Source organism: Mus musculus, chromosome 8, assembly GCF_000001635.26.
Source record: "Mus musculus strain C57BL/6J chromosome 8, GRCm38.p6 C57BL/6J".
Classification (NCBI taxonomy): domain Eukaryota; kingdom Metazoa; phylum Chordata; class Mammalia; order Rodentia; family Muridae; genus Mus; species Mus musculus.
The window spans coordinates 110,782,802-110,797,747 of record NC_000074.6 but is presented as its reverse complement, the minus strand read 5'-3'; the positions used below and the strand labels follow the sequence as shown (position 1 = coordinate 110,797,747).

Sequence of the window (14,946 nt, the reverse complement as noted above, 5' to 3'; positions counted from 1 at the left end):
ATGCTTGGAGTAGTGAGAGTTCCCATATATTAGGGACACAGGATCACTTGGCCACAAGCCTTCCTACGGTTCATCTCTTTCGGCACCTGACAGTATGTCATGGAGATGCCTATAAATACAGATCTCTGTCATCTTCAGGTGGATAAGCTTAGAACTCCAGCCCACCACTGTTCTGAACAGCGCTGCGGCACGTATCTATGACTCTGGCTTTATTTTTCCCCAAATAAGTATTATTTCATCTTTAAGAAGCCGACTTTCGGAACTTGGGGACCACATGTGTTCATCTTCACAGGAGTCACCTAGAAGACTGATTCCTTAATCTCAAGCCTCTGCCAGTCTTCAGTGGGGAGAGGCAAGTGACTAGGGACAACCACGAAACACATGTGAGCTAGCATCGTGGGGTAAGGGCGTCGTGAGCGAAGGCAGCTGTGGTGGGCAGGGTTTGGTGGCTGGGCTTGGTCAATGCTCATGGCTTCTTGCAAAACACCAGTCAGTCTCCTCCACCTCACAGATGGAGAAGTGAGACCCAGATAGCCCCAACTGACCCAGGATCAGGCAGGTGGGAAGTGAGAAGGCAGGGATAAGCGAGGACATTGGACAGGCCTGCTCAGCCTAGACCGCTCCATCACTTAGGCCGCCTCAGTGACCTCATTACAGTCTAGAACCTTTGTGGCACCCAGTCTCTCTTACCACATGGTAATCCAGGAGTCACCTGGCAGATCCTGGCCCATCAGATAACTAAGTCAGCCCTGAGGCCAAACTCCTACCTGTCTAAGTAGGCCTGGCCTCAAGTCTTAGTTTCAGGGTTGTTTTTGGTCAGGGAAATCTGAGGGCTGGAGTCAGTCTTACAGTTCCACCATCTCCTCTCTACTCTGGCAGGCTCTGAATGGTGGGGCCTCCCAGGGGACACTGACCAACCAGTAGGGCAGTGAGGAGGAGACAGAAAACCGGACAGCTGCAGACAGCCTTGGGCTTGAATCCTAGTCATTCCTCCTGCTGTCCTCAACACTGGTACCATGGAGCCATAAACTGGAATGAAAATGGCATCTCTACAGACTACATTGTGGCTATGAAGATGGCTATGAAGAGAGAGAGAGACAGTGACAGAGACAGAGAGAAATAGAGAGAGAAACAGAAAGATAGGCACACATGCAGAGAGACAGAGAGAGAGAGTGCAAGTGCAATATGGAGAGAGAGAGAGGAATATGGAGAGAGAGATTGGAAGTCTGTGCACTGTTGGTGCAAGGGAACACTGACCATTCCTTAAAGAAGGAAGAATTACCATCTCCAGCTATTCCACATCTGGATATATGCTGAAAAGAATTATAAGCAGGGTCTCCAAGAGGTATTTATACACCCATGTTCATAGCATGTTCACATTCTTATTAGACAAGAGGTAAGAAGCAGCCTACTATTCCACAGAGGAGTGGAGAAGTCATATGGGACATATCTGTACACAGAGATACTATTCAGTCTTTAAAAGGAAGGAAATGGGTCAGGTGGTGGTGGTACACACTTTGAATCTTAGCACTCAGGAGGCACAGGTAAGACTATCTCTGTGAGTTTGAGGCCAGCCTGGCCTACAGAGCAAGTTCCAAGATAGTCAGGGCAACAGAGAGAAACCCTGTCTTGAAAAATGAAGAAGAAGGAGGAGGAGGAGGAGGAAGAGGAGGAGGAGGAGGAGGAGGAGGAGGAACAATTCACTGAGTGAAATAAGCCAAACACAAAAGGATAAAAACTGTATGATCCACAGGGCTAGAGAACCAGAAAGAGTGGAAGCAGCATGTCAGTTGTGGAGATGTAAGACCCCCTTTCGGGGACCCCCAATCTAGTCTCAGGAGAGAGAGCGCACCCAAAGAAACACGAGAATCCTTCTTGCTGCAAACATATGAGGCAGTTTAATGGCAGAACTCCGGGTCGAAACATATCTCACGCAGGAGACAGTGAATTCGACCCCAAGGCTCGAAAGTTAGGGGGTTTTATGGGGTAAAGGGCTTAGGGGTGGGGAATTCAGCATAGTGACACACTATTGGCTTATTCAAACGTCAGCAAAAGAATACGTGCAGGTCAGGGTGTCAGAGTATTGTGAGTTGTTGACTCAGTTCAGATGTCCTCACATTCCTCTTTATCTTTATGGTCAAGCTGTTCCCAGGAATGTTTTAACTACGGGGCATGCTTGGGTTTGTTTTTCTTTGTTCTCAGCCCCAGGCAGCCTCTAGGCTCACAAACAACCAGCAATTTCTGTTTACTTTATATGACTTACAGGTCTTGAAATTTGATCTTTCTTTCAGAGACAGGTGGGGACAGGAGTGTCACAGCAGCATGAATGTTCAATGCCGCTGAACTGTGCACTGAAAAATTATTAAAATGAGAAGCCGAGGATTACCTGTAATGCTCTTCTCCCTGCCTCCAGCTGCCAAGTGCTGGCCTCATCCAGGCCACCATGCCCAGTTTTTACAGTGCTGGGATTAACCCTGGGGCTTTGTGCTTGTTAGACAAGCGCTCTACAGACCAAGCCACATCTCCTGCTTTTTTTTGGGGGGGGGGGTTCGAGACAGGGTTTCTCTGTGTATCCCTGGCTGTCCTGGAGCTCACTTTGTAGACCAGGCTGGCCTTGAACTCAGAAATCCGCCTGCTTCTGCCTCCCAAGTGCTGGGATTAAAGGCGTGTGCCACCACCGCCTGGCTAGCATTTTTTTTTAAAACCACAATTTTACAGAAAACTTCTCACAGGAGTTCTATGGGGACTGAGTAGAGAGATGCATGTGAACACTTGTGCCTGGTCTGTAGAAACCAAGCTTCCTGTCTCAAGCAGTACTGCAGACTCTGGCTCTGATGAGTCGCCCAGTCTTCAGGCGTCCTGGAGGAACAACTGGGGCCCTGTTCAGAGGATTCCTACTCTCTGTGAATGAGTGGATTCCACACATTGGAAAGTCCCTGGCGAGAACACTGAAGGGCAGTTAGCAGGGTGGAGAGCTTGCGGACTAAACTGTATGTGGAGCAGCTGCCTCATGGACTGGAGAACTCTCTCCCAGTGGAAGCAAGTGAGGAGGGATGGGGGAGCTGCAGAGGAAAACTCCCATGTGGCTTGAAGACAAAGCCAGTTTGTCGCTGAGGCTCTGTTCCCTTCTGATGTGATCAGTCCAGGCCAAGGTTATATGCAGCAAGTGTGGGCATAGCAGGCTCAGGGAGTTGCCACAAACCTTGACCTCTGCCTTACACAACAGCTGCTACAGTGCACCTTGGGCTATGCCCAGCACTACCATAAACCAGACAGAATCTCAAATCCTTGCCTCAACTATGCCGCCAGTACTATACCTTCTGAGAACCAGGCCTGGGGTAAGCTGTTGCCTGAGGCAGCCAGAGGCTGGTATATGGGATTCGAACTCATGCATGGTGGCCAGAGCTCTTGAGTCCCTTGTCCACCCCTGCCCCGCCCCGTCTCCCCCCCCCCTTTCAGGTTCCGATGTTAGGTGCTAAGCCAGCTGCTACATTCCATCCCCATCCCAGACCAGAGAGTCAGCACTGCCCGATTCCAGCCTGGCTGACTTCACACCATTAGTGGTGTGTGTGTATGTGTGTGTGTGGGTGCTCATTTCCCTGCGAGTGTGGCTCAACCTGCTTAGGGCAACCATATCCTTGACCAGGATCCGCCTTATCCCATTGAATGGATGTAGTTCAGTTGGTAACATGCCTGCTCAGCGCGCATGAAACCACACGATTAGATCTCCAGCACTGGAGGAAACTGGGCATAAGGGTGCATGCCTATAGTCCCAGCCCTTGATCAGAGAAGTTCCAGGTCTTGGCTATGTGGTGAGTTTGAGGCAAGGCTGAGCTACAAGAGACTCTGTCTCAAAGCCAAAAACGAGTGGGGGACCCTTCTGAATAACTTTCTTCCAGGGTTCAAAGTGCCCTGTGCCATAGCAGCGTTGAGTTCAGTTCATTTTGTAACTATAGTAACCATGCATTTGCAACCCAGCTGTCTGGATGCCAAGACCACAATTGGCTTAGCACCGTTTTAGCATCTGCCGGGCGGACAAATGCGGTCCTAGTGGCCGTGACTCAGTGGCCTTCTCTGACTCAGCTCTCTGACAGGATGGTTGCAATGACCACAGCTGCAACGGAGGAGGTCCGGGCAGGGGTGGTGGTGGGGGACCAGTCTCAAGTCTCAAAGGAATATCTCCATGCTCCTGTGCCAGGCAGGGAGCAAAGCCTCTGACAGACACCAGCTCAGGAGTCAGGAAGCCCATCAGGTAAAGTGGGGCTGTTCGGACAGAGGCTGAGGAAACTGGTCTGACGATCTGTGCTGGCTGCGGGGTCTAAGGGAAGTAATGGGGTCCTCTCACTGGCTGCGGAATTGCCGGCATGCAGGTCTCCCCTTCCATCCTTCCTGTGGCCTCCTCCCTACCTTGGGTGGGGCAGTAGGAGGGATTCTGTATGATGGATGGAGAAGCTGCTTAGGGGTTCCCCCAAAGTCTCACAGAGGGAAGAAGGCGGCACCCCTGCCTCCCCGGGCTCCTTTCCTCCGCCTGCACCAGGTGGCTTGCTCTGTAGTCCTCCAGATAGCTTTCCTGGAAGAGCTGTTCTAGGCACCAGTGCTTGATGAGGCTTAGTCTGTAGACCAGCCGGACCAGCTGGGGCTGGACAGGAGCCAGGTGCTTTCCATATCTCCCTATAGGCAGGAAAGTGGCTTTCATGAGATGCTGCTCTGGAGAGGCTGCGGCTTGGTCTTGCTCACTGCCTTGAGCTCCCTCTTGCAGGGTGAGAGAAAGGCACTTCTTTCTCTTTCCATGGACGTGTTACAGGCACGCCACCATTGCTTGCTGTCACACAACAGTGTCAGAGTTCTGAACTCTTGACCCAGCCCTGTGAGGAATGGCTGGCTGGAGGAAGAGGAGGGGGAGGGGAGAAGGAGAGAGGAGGAGACCGAGTCAGGTGTCACAGGTATGTGAGCACTTGAACCTTGCCCGTCTGCCCGAAAAGCCCATGCAATTTCCGGAAATTTTAATGTTTAAACTAACACTTAATGGTTTGTTTAAAAATTAATCAAGGCTGGGTATGAGCTCTGTGGCCGTAACACTTGCCTGGTGCGCAGAAAGTCCTGGCGCACTCCCCAGCACCACAGAAGTATGATAGAATAAATCATGGATGTGGTCACACATACCTGTAGTCCCAGCACTTGGGCAACAGAGGCAGGAGGATCAGGAGTTCAAGGTCAACCTTAGCATACCTAGGAAATTGAAGGTCAGCCAATGTGTACTTGTACACAGATATTTGTAAACATAAATTTGTCTACAGAACAAATATATGTATGTATACATATGTTTGGCTCATTTGGTTTGCTTTATACACACGGTTTTAGATTCGTAGAACTGGACGTATTTGAGGTGGGCTTGCTTTCCCCTGGGACTAGAGGCTACATGCTACAGTCAGGGGGACCTACTCTGATAAGGTGAAGCTCAAACACACAGAATCTGTGTTCAGACCCTACCTGCAGGATACCCAGGTCACCTCGCCAGCACCAGATCAGTCAAGCTGCCCTCTGCCTGCTGCCTACCTACCGTTCTTCCTTCCCTTCCTCTTCTCCCTCCCTCCCTCCCTCCCTCCCTTCCTTTTTTCTTAGGCTCTTTAGCTACATCAGGAGACTGAGTTGGGAGAATGTAACCGTTCCCTTTTGCCTCCAGACTGTCCCTCCACCGCGGAGCTGGCAGCTGGAGTTCTGCGTCCACATCTCCTTAAGTTTAATGGTTCCCCACTTGCCAGTTGCATGATTCCAGTTCCAAGGGTCTGACACTGTCTTCTGGCCTCCGCTGGCACCAGGCACATGCATAGTACACAGACATGTGCAGGCAAAACATCCAACCACCCAAAACAAACAAAACAAACCATAAAAACAAACAAATGTAATTAAAGTATTTTTAAGGATATTATTATTGTATTATAACTGGGAACAGTGGCCCGTGCCAATAATCTCCAGCACTCAGGAGACAGAGGCACACCAGAAGAAGGTATCAGATCTTATTATGGATGGTTGTGAGCCACCATGTGGTTGCTGGGATTTGAACTCAGGACCTTTGGAAGAGCAGTCAGTGCGCTTAACCGCTGAGCCATCTCTCCAGCCCCTACATAACGGTTTTTGTTTTGTTTTTTAAACAACAGCAAAGGATAAGATCATTTCTTTGCAGTGATACCACAGGAAAGTCCAGGCCTCGCTTTACTCTCGGTAGTTTGTAACGCGAGGGACAGCAACATACAAAAGCAATACAAACATAAGAGCGTGGGCCAATGAAAACAACTCTCTTGGGTCGCCTGTCAGAACTTAAATTGTTCCCATCTCCTTGGATGGCTATTGTATTAATTTTCACACATATAAAGGTACACAGTGTACTCCCGGGCCCCTGGCCTAGGAATTCTGCTTCCTGATAGGAAACAGTCCCCCACAAAGCTGCCTGTCTGGACGGACTGTCACTGTGGTGGATGATCCGCTGCCAAGCTGAAAGATCTGATTACTCTAACCCACACCATAGAGGGAGAGAACCTATGCCTATAAACTGCCCTCTGACCTCCACATATGCGCCAGAGGCAAGCATATGCATGCATGAGTGTGCGCATGGTGCAAACACAAACAAACAAATAAATACATGTAATGAAAAATTAAATCCCCCCCCTCAAAAAAAGATGAGGGAAAGATTACAAAAGGCTAACCACTGGCAGCAGGAGGCAGACTCTGTGTGGTGTGGTATACTCAGCAGCTGGTGACAGAGGGAGGCTGGCTCCCAGGTGTCCAGATAGACTGAGCCACGCATGAACCAGGAACTTTTAGCTTCCACAGCCTATCGACATGATTCCTCTCTTCCTTCCAGTTTTGGAAATGGAGAGCCAGGGATTAGAATATCAGCAGACTCATCCCTCTAACGGCGCCAAAGGAGGATCCTTCCTGGTCAATGTTTGGCAATCCAGGTGCTCAATCATTCTTATCTCTGGCCTTTTATTCGTGTGTTTGTCTTCTCTAGCGAAGGACACCACCTATCTGATTTTGATCACACCCTTATCTGCCACATCTTAATTAATGCCTACCATAAAGATTATTTCTATTGATTGATTGATTTTTGGCCATTGTATCACTTTGATCTGGAACTCATCTGGAGCCCGGGCTGGCCTCGAATGTGTGTGAAGGCAGGGAAGTGCCTTCACACACATGTGCAGGGTGCTTACCCTTGGAGGCAGGGAGGTGCCTCGGGTAAGCTGCTGTGGTCTCAGGAGGTTCCAGTGGACTGACACAGAGACATGAGCACACATATGATAGGGCTGTGGCCGGAAACCGAGGGAGGTGACTTCATGCTATGATCCCTCCTGGGCTCTGTAGGACTGAGGCTGGCTGCCTACAGGCCTTCTCACCAGGAAGCTGGGAAAGGGACTAAAGCTGGCAGAGTTCATCCCCTCCTCGTCACCCCAGCTTCTGCTGAAGGATGATGAGACCTGCAGTTGACCCTGGGGACAAGTGCCTCTGAAAGTTCTGGAACAACCCTCCCCCCTAGGCTGAGTTCCACATTAAGAATTAAGGGAATTGGCTCGGGAAGAACTGGCCCTTTCCTATCTTTTGCCTGCCTTATAGATTCTCAAGAGCGGTCCCTGAAAGGAGGTGAGTTCCCATTTCGTGGCTTTGTGTTGTTGTATTGAGACAGGGTCTCCTGTGGCCCAGGCTGCTCTCAAACTGGCTATGTATTAAAGCTACTGATCTCCTTGCCTCTACCTCCCAAGGGCTAAGATCACCGCCATGGCTGATGTGCACAGTGCTGGGGATGGAGAAACCCACAGCTTTAAACATGCTAGGCCAGCACTCCACCAACTGGTTTCTCTGTATCTGTGTCTGTGAGCGCCCCCACCCCCAACCCCCCGTGCCTGTTTGGGCTAGTTGAGCTCGCTCTCCCTCTCCCCCTTGGCTTCTTGCTCACTGTGACTCGGCGGCGTCCCAGCGGTGCCAGATGCTGCGCTCAGAGTTTTCCATCTCTGTGTGCCAACCCCCTGGGCACACAAAAGAGGCTCTGCTCAAAGACTCACCATAAAGTAATAGGCTTTCTCAGTAATAGGCTCAAAGTGACATGGGAACTTCACGAGCGGTTTGACAAGTGTATGCTAGAAGAAGACGGTGGGGTAGGGTGGGAGGCTGTGTGCGACCTAGGCAGGATGAAGCTATGGGAAGGGGAGTAGAGAACGAGGAGGCCGGAGACTGCCTTCCCATCCTCTCAGCCTGGGGAGTCATGCATCCCTTCCCAGCTGCCCGTGCAGATACAGGGAGCAGAAGAGCTGCCCTAATCTTCTGCAGCAGGCTCTTTGGCGTTCATTGCTTGACTGATGCTCTGACTTAGGGGCCTGGAATTCTTGTTCCAGCGGGATCTGGAGAGTCCAAAGAGGTAATCAGTTCCGGGGCTTGTGGGTATGACAGAGCCCTGGAGAGCGCCAGGCCCGAGGATGGGCTAGGGCGTGTAGTCCCTACAGCATCCACGGAAGAATGAGACATGAACCCAAAGTCAACAAGTGTAAAGCCAAACCCGTGGCCGGACCCCTGCGTGCTGGGGGCGGGGAGGACACCCCGACAACAGGAAACAAAGCCTCTCTGTTCACCAAGAATTCCATGTCTCCATTGTTCCCCTCCAGGAACATTCCTGAAATGGTGAGAAAGTGACCAGCTCAGTCCAAGTCCCCAGCATATGATCTGCTGTGCTGGGTGACTCAAAAAGAAATGGAGAGGAGGTGGTGGGGGTGCGGGGAAGGAGACAGGGCTGGAGAGGTGGTTCAGCAGTTAAGAGCACTGACTACTCTTCCAAAGGTCCTGAGTTCAAATCCCAGGAATCACATGGTGGCTCACAACCACCCGTAATGAGATCTGATGCCCTCTTCTGGCACAGTGTACTTATTTAATAACAAATAACTCTTTGGGCCAGGGTAAGCAGCGTTGACTGCTGCTCAACAACCACATGAAGGCTCACAACCATCTGTACTCATATACATAAAAAATAAATAAATAATTTTTAAAAACGTCTGAGAAAAACTATTTAAATCCCCAGCTATTGAAGGACATTGGCTATAAAATAAGGTGCAACAATTGGAATAGCGTGTTCAATTTTAATTATGTATTTTATAATCAAGATAAGGAGAAGGTAGGGAGAGGAGGGAATGGGAAAGATGGGATAGAAAGATAAGGGATGTGGCAACCATTGCCAAACGTTCCTCAGGCCTGTGGCATCCCCACCCCCACCCCATCTATAAACTACAGTTAACCTAATCTCTGTTGCTGTAGACAAGTTCAGACTTTCTAGTTTAAAATTAATATTATATAGAGGGTGTTCTTTCTCTTGAGGTTTCTTTTTTGTTTTTGTAGGGGTTTTTTGTTTTTTGTTTGGTTTTTCGAGACAGGGTTTCTCTGTGTAGCCCTGGTTGTCCTGGAACTCACTCTGTAGACCAGGCTGGCCTTGAACTCAGAAATACGCCTGCCTCTGCCTCCAGAGTTCTGGAATTAAAAACGGGTGCCACCGCTGCCTGAAAGATCTGGTTCTATCAATGCATACAATTTATCTGAGATTCATCTGTGCAAAAATGCACATTAATAATTGACTCTTCACTACCAAGTAGTATTTCATTAGTTGGATAGGTTTTTTTTTTTTAACCCATTTATCTCCTGATGGACAGTGCAGTTGTTTCTGGCCTTTTTTACTAGACTATTTAAATATAATAGGGTTTTTTTTTTGTATTTTATTTTATGTATATGAGTGTTTCGCCTGCATGTATGTCTGTGGACCCTGTCCATGCAGTGTTTGCCAAGACCAAAAGAAGGCATTTGATCCTCGGGAACTGAAATTACAGACAATTATGAGCTACCGCGTAGGCTCTAGGGACTGAATCCGGGGCTTTTGCAAGAGCATCGTGTAGTCCTAACTGTTCTGCGAACTCTCCAGCCCCTTGGGTGTGTGGGGGTGGGGGAGAACATGCCACAGAAGGAGGTCAAAGGACCACTCTGAGGGTTGAGTTCTCTCCTTCCACTAAACAGATCTTAGGAGTGAAACTCAGGTTGGCAAGGTTGGTCGTGGGTGTCCTCATACACTGAGCTGTCTCACCAGCCCTGGTGGAAAAAAAACAAAACAAAAGACAAAGTCTAATGTAACTCAGACTGGCCTCAAACTTGATGTGTAGCCAAGGGAGACATTAATTTGATCCACCCGTCTCCACAGTCCAGGTGCTGGGATTACGTGGGGATGCCACCCTGCCTAGCTTAAAATATTATTTTATAGTTTTGTGTAGTGCTTTTGTGTCCTGCAGCCTTGCTGAACACATTCATTAGGCTTATGGGTTTATACACACCTCAGGGTTTTCTATATAACTAACAGGCCTGTCTAGCATCAGGGCAGTTGTCTTTCTCCTTTACAACGTCTTAGCTTTTTATCTGTTTGCTTTCTGTTATTATTATTATTATTTCTTTTTTATTGTACTGGACAAGGCTGAGCAGTAGTGTCAAGTGCAGACACACATGTCTTGTCCCAGAGAAAAAGCCTCTTTCACAGCCTGGCTGCTGTCACAGGTGGAGGAGGGGTTCCCTCGCGGTCAGAGTTTGCTGAGGAAACCAGGAAAGAGTTGCTGGGCTGTGCCAAGGACGCTCTTTGCCTCTGCTGAAACAACAGGATTTCCCTCTTTCAGTTCGTGAACACGACTGATTTAAAAATTGCTAAAGTGCCGGGTGGTGGTGGTGCACGCCTTTAATCCCAGCACTTGGGAGGCAGAGGCAGGCAGATTTCTGAGTTTGAGGCCAGCCTGGTCTACAAAGTGAGTTCCAGGACAGCCAGGGCTACACAGAGAAACCCTGTCTCAAACAAACAAAACAAAACAAAACAAAACAAAACAAAACAAAACAAAACAAAACAAAAACCCGCTAAAGTAATGCTTCGTGCCTAGGATGCTGCGATGGTTTGTATATGCTTGGCCCAGGGACTGGCACTATTAGAAGGTGTGGCCTTGTTGGAGTAGGCGTGGTCTTGTTGGACTGGGCGTGGTGCTGTGGGTGTGGGCTTAAGTCCCTCACCATAGCTGCCTGGAAGTGAGTATTCTGCTAGCAGCCTTCAGATGAAGATGTAGAACTCTCAGCTCCTCCTACACCGTAACTGCCTGGATGCTGCCGTGTTTCTGCCTTGGTGATAATGGGCTGAAGCTCTGAACCTGTAAGCCAGCCCCTATTACATGTTGTCCTTATAAGAATTGCCTTGGTCATGGTATCTGTTCACAGCAGTAAAAAACCCTAAGACAGAAGTCATGGTAGTAAGACACTAAGCTTTGGGAGCCAGAAGCCTCCAGCTGCGTCTTGTTCCTCATTAAGACCAGGCTTGGGGTGGGGAATTAGCTTGTCAATAAAGTGCTTCACTATGCAATTGTGAGGATCTGAATTAGATCCCTCAGAACCATTGTTGTTGTTGTTGTTGTTCTAAAGCTAGAGCGGTGGTACACACTTGTGCATGTGTTATCCTAGCACTATGACCTGGGGTTGGGGCAGGGACAGGCGGATCCCTGGGGTTCATTGGCCAGCCTAGCCTGATTGGCAAACTTAAGACCAGTAAGAGACCTTGTCACAAAAATGAGATGGATGAGCCAGGTGTGGTGCCGCATGCCTTCAGTCTGGGAGGCAGAGGCAGCCTGGAGTTCGAGGCCAGCCTGATCTAGGTGAAAGGTGTTCCTGATGCTTTGTCTTCTGGCCTCCACATGCAACTGCCTACACACACACACACACACACACACACACACACACAGGCACACGCACACACGCACACACACGCACACACGCACGCACACACACACACGACTTTCTCACATACACATAAACATATACACACATGTACATGCACACGCAGAGGCACACAGATGGACAGGGAGGACCTGGGCACCGGAGAGCTTTCTTCTGCTTTGGTTTCAGTTTGCAGTAGGATGACTTAGCCTGGTGACTCCCTGTGAGTCCCTGGTGTGAGCCCTGAGGCTCTCTCAGGAAGAGAGGCTCAAGGAGCTTTGACTGGAACCCAGGAGCTCCTAGGCAGTGTGAATGGGCAGCTGTCTCCCCCAGGTGAGCCTTTTTCCTGTGGATGCCACAATCCACCCACATTAGGGATGGCAGCTGAAAGGGGAAGTCAACTTTGGAGAATTTCATCACACTGAGGCTTATACACTTGCTACTCAGGGCCTGTGTCATATTCCTCCAGCTACTGGGGGGCTCTTCTAACTGCTGTTTGACCTGGATGGGCTTCTCCCTTAGCCCTGACGTTCAATCCATTCACTGAGATTTCATTTCTCAGGGGGATCAGGGTCTCCTCTGCCCAGCTAGGATGCATAGTGACGAGGCCAAGCCAGGCTCTGTCCCCAGGGGCAGTTCTCACCAGGAGGCACGCAGCACTGAGCAGACCCGAGGTAATGTCAGTGTGCCCATTGCTGAAGATGCCCCCATGGTGTTAAGTGGCTTTGGGGCTTGTGTGGAATGACCCAAGGAAGCTTCTCTGGGAAGCTGGAATGGGCAAGACTGAGTCTGCTGGGAAACATTTCACACAGAACATTCTAGAACAGAGGTTCTCAGCCCTTCTAATGCTGCAACCCTTTAATGTTGTAGTGACCTCTCCCCAACCATAAAATTATTTTTGTTGCTACTCCATAACTGTAATTTTGCTATTGTTAAGACATAAATATCTGACATGCAGGATATCTGATATATACGACCCCGGTAAAGGATCGTTTGATCCCCAAAGGGGTTGTGACCCATAGTTTCAGAACCTCTGTTCTAGACAGAGGGGGAGCAAAGGAAGAGTTTAATTGGTGGGGACAGTGGGTGGTACTCAGGGAGAAGGCTGGGAAAGGAGACAGGAAGGCAAGGCCAGGCCAGGCAGTGGTTCTCAGAGGCTAGTAAGAGCTAGTGGATAGATTAGTATAGATTACATGAATCTTCTAGAAATGAAAAAGATACTTTGTAGCCTCTCCCACCCCCCACACTCCCGTCTTACCTTTGCTTTTTTTTTTTTTTTTTGGTTTTTCGAGACAGGGTTTCTCTGTGTAGCCCTGGCTGTCCTGGAACTCACTCTGTAGACCAGGTGTCCTCGAACTCAGAGATCTGCCTGCCTCTGCCTCCCAAGTGCTGGGATTAAAGGCGTGCACCCCCAAGCCCGGCACGTTTGCAATTTTTAAACTCCATTTTGTGTTTATGTGTGTGTGTGTGTGTGTGTGTGTGTGTGCTCACGGGCACATTATGTGTGCCAATGGACATATGAGGGGATCAGAGGATGAGTTGTGAGAGTCTCCTCTCTCCTCCCACCATGTGGGGCTCAGATAAAACCTCAGGCTAATCAGGCTTAGTGGTAAGTGCCTTTATCTGATGAACCATCTCACTCGACTATGCTTTGTGGGTTTGGAGGCCGATGATGTAAGGATAGACTTGGACCCAGGAGGAAGACTTGACGTCCATCAAATCCTCTCTATCTGCCGAGTCCCTTCTCCATTGCTTTGAGGAGGGCCGGGCGACAGGAACAGCAGGTCTCTGTCCTCTACACCCCTGGGGGGGGGCGGTCAGGTTCACTGTGCTTACCTCTGGTTGGGAAGGCTTTTGATTTTGTGACAAGGTTTCATGTGGTTTAGGCAGGTCTCGAACTCAATATGTTGTCAAGGATTGCCTTTAAGTCCAGATCTTCCTGCCTGGGGCTTCCTGAGTGCTGGAGTTCCAAGCTGTTTGCCCCCCGCCCATGCATGGTGACTTTTGGAATTCAGTTCCTCTCTTTCGCCTTGTTGAGGCAAGGTCTCCTCTTGTTTCTGCTCTGTCCTATGTGGTCCAGGAGAGTTGGCCCATGAACTGGTTGGTTCCTGCCTTTCGCCGAAGGAGCATCAGGATTAGCGATATGTGCCACTTGTCTGGAGGGGTCTGGGGTTTACCACGACCAGCGCTTGTATCCACCGTCTTGTCAGCTCCCAACAGCTTTCTTGTGAGAGTTATAAAGTGAATGGACAAAACAGTGCATCCGGCATAAATCTGGGGGTTTTCAGGGTCTTGAGCCATCAGCTAGGAGGTGTCTTGGCTTCTCCACACCGGCTCCCAGGACTCTGACCCTGCCACCCATAGTCTCAGGCACACACTGGCTGTCTTCCTCAGAGTCCCACAGTGGGCTCTGTCAGAGGTGTGCACCTTTGGAAAAGAAGGTGACTCAGCTACAGAATACACACACACACACACACACACACACACACACACACACGAGAGCTCACCAATGAACATGCCAAAGTGGACAGGGAAAAGCCCATGAGGTTTCACCCCTACACAAAGAACTACAGGCAACTGAGGGAAGCTGGGAGCAGGGGCAGTTTCCTCTCCCAGCGAAGAGCATACCAGTTAGTTGTCTAGTGCCAAATGGTCGGCCTTGAAAACACACACACAGGTAGCATTAGACGGTCTGAGGTTATATTCAGTAATACATCTGTATATTCATATATACATGCAATAGCAATCAATGGAAACAAAAAGAAGCCATGAATTTGAAGGAGAGTGGGGAGGGGCTGAGGGGTACCTTATAAGATAGGGTTTGAAGGAAGGAAAGGGAAGAAAGAAATATTGCAACTGTATTTCAAAAAGCAAACAAACAAACAAAAAAGAAACGAACAGCTTGGCTAAGTGCACTGTAGTTCCAGGTCCTTAGGAGTCTGGGGCAGGAGGATCATCTGAATGTAGGAGTTCCTGGTTAGCCTAGACTATAGAGTGAGACCCCATCTCAAAGCCCACCAAGAAGCAAAGAAAAAGTACAGCCTGATTGTACTGGTTGGTTTTGTGTGTCAACTTGACACAAGCTGGAGTTATCACAGAAAAAGGAGCCTCCCTTGAGGATATGCCTCCATGAGACCCAGCTGTGGGGCATTTTCTCAGTTGGTGATCAAGCAGGGAGGG

General features: G+C 49.4%; 1 protein-coding gene across 10 annotated transcripts in view; it reads left to right on the top strand.

The window, feature by feature from the left end:
* The window catches only part of Il34 (interleukin 34), a 64,121-nt gene that overhangs the window by 8,202 nt on the left and 40,973 nt on the right, over positions 1 to 14,946 (top strand). Inside the window, exon 1 of one of the 10 annotated variants that reach the window (XM_006531483.3) lies at positions 6,937 to 6,959. The exons of the other annotated variants lie outside the window; for them this stretch is intronic. The gene's annotated coding sequence lies outside the window, so the exon portion shown is untranslated. Of the gene's footprint in view, positions 1 to 6,936; positions 6,960 to 14,946 lie in introns of those variants that run through there. 10 annotated transcript variants of the gene reach the window in all.